Source organism: Gorilla gorilla, chromosome 22 (genome assembly GCF_029281585.2).
Source record: "Gorilla gorilla gorilla isolate KB3781 chromosome 22, NHGRI_mGorGor1-v2.1_pri, whole genome shotgun sequence".
Classification (NCBI taxonomy): Eukaryota; Metazoa; Chordata; class Mammalia; order Primates; family Hominidae; genus Gorilla; species Gorilla gorilla.
The window spans coordinates 17,556,583-17,562,686 of NC_073246.2; the positions used below are offsets into that span (position 1 = coordinate 17,556,583).

Genomic DNA, 6,104 nt, shown 5'->3' on the forward strand with positions numbered 1-6,104 from the left:
CCTGGTGTCTTTTCCTCTGTTTATAAGGACACTAGTCCTGTTGGATTAGGGACTCACGTTTTCTACAGCAGATACACGTGTCGGCAATAACTTAAGCATACGCTGAGAATGACCCTGTAGTCTAAGAAGAATGTGTGTTCAGAGTTCTGAATCCCTGGCCTTTCCCTTAGAACACAGGCTGTCCAGTGGATTGAGGCCATTTGTTTTGGGTTAAATAGTGATTGCTAGATGGATGGTACTGTGTGAAAATACTGTATAAACTGCATGCTTTTTACAAATGGTAGCACTTCTCCTGTTCAGCTCGCTGCCACTGGACTGTCCCTGAAAGCAAGTTCCCCCAAAGAACCCTGTGTCCTATTCATTGTCTCCAGGTCTCTTCTTCAGCCTCTCAGACACAGTGCCATCCCTATTGGAGTAAATAGGGGTTCAGGATGACACCTTTATGACCTCATTTAATCTTTATTACCTCTTTAAGGAACCTATTTCCAATATAGTCACATCTGAGGGTTAGGGCTTCAACATATGAGTTTGAGCCGGACACAATTCTTTCCATGACAAAGGCAAGTAAATAGGAAAGTATAATTGCACCTGAAATATGCTAGATGCAATTATAAAATGTCATGGAAATCCATACAAAAGAAATATAACACAGTTCTGGAAATGTAAATTCAGAGATAGAGTGATTATATAATGTATTATTCAAATAGGGACACTTGTAAGAGTGAAAAGGTGTATTAAAAAGAATTTAAAGGCACTAATTATTTTTAAGTGGGCATAATCTAGAACTTTCCCAGGAAAAGTAGGAGACATATGCACCCCGTTCAAAGAAGACCTAATGGAAGAAATGCCATCTAAACTGAGACCTAAAGGAGGAAGGGAAGTTGAGACAAAGGTGAGAAAGAAGGGAGTGTACTCCAGGAGACCAGGCAGAAAGAACATAGTCAGCAGAAAACAATAAGCTGGAGAAACAGTGTGCCATGTTTGGAAAACTGCAAGAGATTTCACATGGCTGAAATTATGGGGGCAGAAGGTGTCAGGCAAGAAGCAAGGCTAAGCAGGATTTAGAGGATAACAGAACTCCTTAAAGAGTTTGGACTTGGTCTGTAGCAGGTGTGGGCCATTAGAGTTTCAGTCGTGGAAGCAGCATTGTTTAATTCACATTTTTTAAAGATCTCTCAGATTCGATCAAGACAGCAGACTCTGTCAATTCCTGACTCTTACCAAATACCTCTTTTCCCCCAGGGACAAAGAGCATCATCTAAAAGGCCAAATAAATAACAGCCATGGGAAACAGTAAGGAATTCAGAAATGGAAGATTTGCATAAAAATAGAAATTAAACAGTATCAGATAGACAAAGAAGCCACAGGCCAATGTATGAACAAGAGAGAAAAAGAGGTAAGAGAGAACCTTTTACCTCTTTTCATAAGGGTGTCCCAACCTTATGCGGAAGAGATACAGGGCAAACATCAGTGCAGAACACTGAGGAACTCTATTTAGAGCAGCTGAGCAGGTCGGCCTCTACTCCTAACCTCCTCACTCCCAGATCTGAGGGGACGAAAGAGTCAGCTTCCAAGGGCTCTCATTAAAGATAGGCAATTTGAGTGTCAATAATGATAACTACAATAGATTGAAGTGCATCACGTAAGCTTCCGTCTATAATGATACTTTGATAACACAAATTAGCTGCCACCAAAGGATACCAATAAATTGTTTTAAAACTGTTAAATAAAGGGAAAGATTCAAGCATTTATCTTGCTTTTTCTATATGAACTGTACCAAAGGGTAAACAATACTAGATGGGATGTTTCTCTTTATAGAAATACTTCAGCTAATAAATGAGGAAGGAATAATTTAATTAGTACATAACCATTTTGCAACTATAAATGAGGTAATGGAGTAGGTATTGATAAGCAATAGCTGCTAAAACCACGAAAGAAAACCCAATGGACATTATGTGCCTCTGAGTAGGAGAACATAATATTACCTACGAATTAATTTTGCTAAAAGAAAAAGTTAAACCTGAATCTAATTAAACATCTAATCAAACTTTCAGACCAATTACTAATGTGCAGGATATTTAGAATGATACAGGTTACAGTCAGAAAATCAACAAGACAAATGACCTATTTTTCTTAACAAACAAATTACAAAAATAAAAAAGAAATGGAGAAAGACTACAGATTAGAAGAGTAATCAGAGACATGCCTATCAATCACAATGTGTGGACCTTATTTATACCTTGATTTAAAAAAATCAACTGTACACCAAAATTGTGATATTTATGTCACAGTTGCACACCTAAATACTGATTCAATATATGATGACTGAATAGTTTGAGTTTGGAATAAATGAGGAGACGAGGCAGTTGCATACATAAATCCAAAGCTCTTGACAGACATCTGAACTGGGGAAATATATGTAGAAGTCAGAATCAACTGTGAATTCTTGCTGAACACACATGAGCTGATGAGCTACAAAGCTGTGTTTGAAGCTGGGGTTATCAACTTCTGCACTACTGAGGTTTGGGGCCAGCCAATTCTGCATTGTGTATTATAAAATGTTTAGGTATATCTATAGCCTCCACCCAACTAGATGCCAGTAGCATTCCCACATGCAGTTGTCACAACCAAAAATGTCTACAGATATTACCCAATGTCCCCTGGGGGATAGTGGGGGCAAAATTGACCCCAGTTGAGAACCAGTGGTATGGAGTAAAAAAAGAAGAGGGCAGAGAATGAAGCCTCAAGGAATCATACAACTCCATCATTCACTTACAATTCCATGACTAACTGTGACCATCTTTCCAGACCCCAGTATTCTCATCTACAAAATGGACGTGATATAATCTAATTCACGAAATAGGTGTGGCAATTATTTAATATTGAAAACACTTCTTAAAGTGAGAGCATATTCAAAGTGCCTGCCTTTGTAAGTGTCCATTACTGTGGGCCTCTTATCTCTTCCCTTCTCCCTTAAAGCTGTTAGTCCAGTTTAGCCCCACCAAACTCCAGAACAACATTTATCCTCTTATCGCTCTCTTAGGAAACCTGGATCTTTGACTTTGTAGCTACAATGCGGAAGCAATCCTGCTTCTGTGAAGCTGCTTAAGGATTCCCAAGTTTCACCCACTTCCTAACCCTCCACAGGAAGGTGCTTTGCATAAGTAAACTAGCAAGCAATCTCAAAAGTAAAGACAAGATGTTGTTCTTCCTGGAATTCAGTATCAGAGCCCACTCTTACACCTTCCCGAGAGCTTTCTCAATATGATTAAGAAACACATCCTCACTGGAACTTCTTGGATGAAAAAGTAGACAAAAATGTATATTCTCAGTGAATTGAAAAGATTTTTCCAGGAGAAAGTTACTCTGCTGTAAAAGAGGTTCCCTTTCTTACTTAGGTTTTGAGAAAGGGGCCTGAAGTTTGTGCTTTACCTCTGTTTACCCAACATGATTTCCTTTCAGCAGTTATAACTCCCTTATTAAGAGCTTTACTGAGATATAGTTCTTACACAATACAATTCAATCATTTAAAGTGTGCAATGCAAGGATTCATGGTATATTCACAATTGTGTACACTGTTACTGTAGCTAATTTTAGAACATTTTCATCACCGTAAAAGAAAACCTGTTTAGCCATCATTTTCCTACCTCTTTATCACCCCAATCCAAAGTAACCACAGATCCACTTTCTGTGCCTATAGATTTGCCCATTCTGGATATTTCTTATAAATGGAATCATAATATGTGGTCTTTTGTGTCTGGCTTCTTTCACTTATGAAAATATGAAAAGCATAAAGTCTTCAAGGCTCTTCTTTGTTGTAGTGTGTATCAGAATTTCATTCCCTTCTATGGTCAAATAATATTCCATTATATGGATATATCACATTTTGTTTATCTTCAGCCAACAACTCATAAGAAAATGAGGATCTCAGTCATACAAGTTCAAGAAAATGATTTCTGCCAATAACCTGAGAGAGCCGGAAAACAGATTTCCCTAGCTGAGCCTCCAGATGAAAATGCAGCCAGCGGACACCTTGATTGCATCCATGAGACACTGAGCAGAGAATCCAAATAAAGCATGCCAGATTTCTGATAATAAATTAATATTATTGCAAGCCACTACATTAGTGGTTATTTTCTATCCAGCAAAGAAAACTAATACAACTAATACAGTGGCAAATGTCATTGTGTGTGTGTGTGTGTGTGCGTGTGTGCATGCGTAGCTTTGTGTGCATGCATAATTTGTGCCCTAAGAGAATTTAGTGGCTTTGAAACACGGGCAGGACCTAACACATATTCTTGCTGTTGTTCTATATGCCTTTTGTATACCTATCATTGACTTATGTTTTATATCTAAATAGCTCTTTTACTACACATCTTTCATACACATCTTCTATAATTAAATAAATTGTTAAGATTCTCATCTTGATGATAATGCAGTAACCTGCACAAGAGATTTGCTTGTTAATTTGTTTTGTCCTGAGAGGTAGAGTTCTAAACCCTTAAACCTTGCAAATGCTTTTCTGTTTTGAGTCCCAAGTTGCACTTATAAACAGAATGAGAGGTAGAAGAAATCAGAGATTAGATACAAAGAGATTTAAAGTTCCTAGGGGAGTGGTAAACCTAAAAGAAAACCTGCAGTTTGTCTGTGTAACCCACAGACTATTTAAATGTGGGTGTTATTGTTTAGTTAGCACAGTATTATGCAAGGGCCTAAAACAATTTTATTCTGGTGATTTCAGAGTACAGTGTGGTATATATCTGTGTCATCAGATTGCAGTCAGAATAAAATACAATGCAAGATAAACTCCAATCATTTTTTTCATTGTGGTGTTAGCCCCAAAGCTCCCCCATTTTACCCAAAGACAAATGGACAACAAATGGTGTTCTGTTATTGGTACAGAACTCAAACTGAATGGGATTTATCAGGATTTTGTATCTAATCTCTCTTCTTAAGGGCTCTGGCTGTTAGCTTTGATGAAAAGAATGGAAACCAGATGTTTAGATACCAGAGGAAGAGTTCCTAGGTTAAAAACAAAGTTTAAAAATGCCTTTTATTTTTATGTATTTTCATATGTCATTGTAAGTATGAACATTTCTCACTGATATTAGTGGATTTGAATTATGGATTAAATAGCCAACCACTCCCCAAATAAAACCAAACTGTGTTAACTACATCTTTAGCAATAAGTATATCTGTCCTTGTTATTACAGAAAATAAAGCCAGTGCTGAAATTTCTAAATAATACTAATAAAAAACATATTCAAGAAATAGAACACTTTTATTTAAAAATTCCAGTAAAATGCATTCCCTCCTGGCATGGAACATCCTGCTCATGAAAACACTTGCAAAGCCTCCAGCTGTTCCTGGTTATTTTCCCCCATCAGCTCCACACTATCATCTTAAAAAGGCACAATAGGACTTTCCCAAATAATCACAATGCATGATGAAATTACTTCTCCAGATCTAAGAACTCCAGCAAAGAATGTGTAGGGGATTACTATCTCATTTTCCAAAAGTGTCTTATTCAGATGTAGTACAAACACCCTACAGTTAGAGCAATAATTTTTTTCTCGTCACACTTCAGGGGGTCTACAGTTATGTTAACAACTGTCATAAAACTCTAAAAGAAAAAAAATTAATGTATACTTGCTCTCATAAGCAAAAGACTAAAATGTATTCTATTATCCTTAGGAGTAGAAAGGAGAAAGAGTTCCTGAAATCAAAAATTGAATGATGAGATCATAATTGCAAAGAGTTGGCCAGTCTAGATTAGGGAAGTGACTCAATGTTCTACTTCATTTTCTGCTGCTATAACAGAATACCACAAATTGGGTAATTTACAAAGAACTAAAGTTTATTTGGCTTATGGTTCTGGAGGCTAGGAAGTCCAAGAGCATGGCACTAGAATCTGGTGAGGGACATCCCATGGCAGAAGGCATCACATAGGGTGTGAATCTGCAAGACAGAGACAAACAGAGCAAAATTGATTCTTTTATCAGGAGCTCACTCCCGAGGCAACAACATTAATCTATTCATGACGGCAGAGTACTCACTGACCTAATCACCTCTTAAAGACCCCACCTCTTAATACTGTTACGATG

The 6,104-nt window shown here is 37.4% G+C and overlaps 1 long non-coding RNA gene across 1 annotated transcript in view; it reads left to right on the forward strand.

Annotated features, from left to right (window-relative positions):
• LOC129529304 (uncharacterized) overlaps positions 1-4,070 on the forward strand; it is a 69,772-nt gene extending 65,702 nt beyond the window's left edge. Inside the window, exons 3-4 of the long non-coding RNA XR_008674779.1 lie at positions 1,243-1,396; positions 3,901-4,070. This is a non-coding gene — a long non-coding RNA (uncharacterized lncRNA). The remainder of the gene's footprint in view (positions 1-1,242; positions 1,397-3,900) is intronic.
• Positions 4,071-6,104: the final 2,034 nt, after the last annotated feature.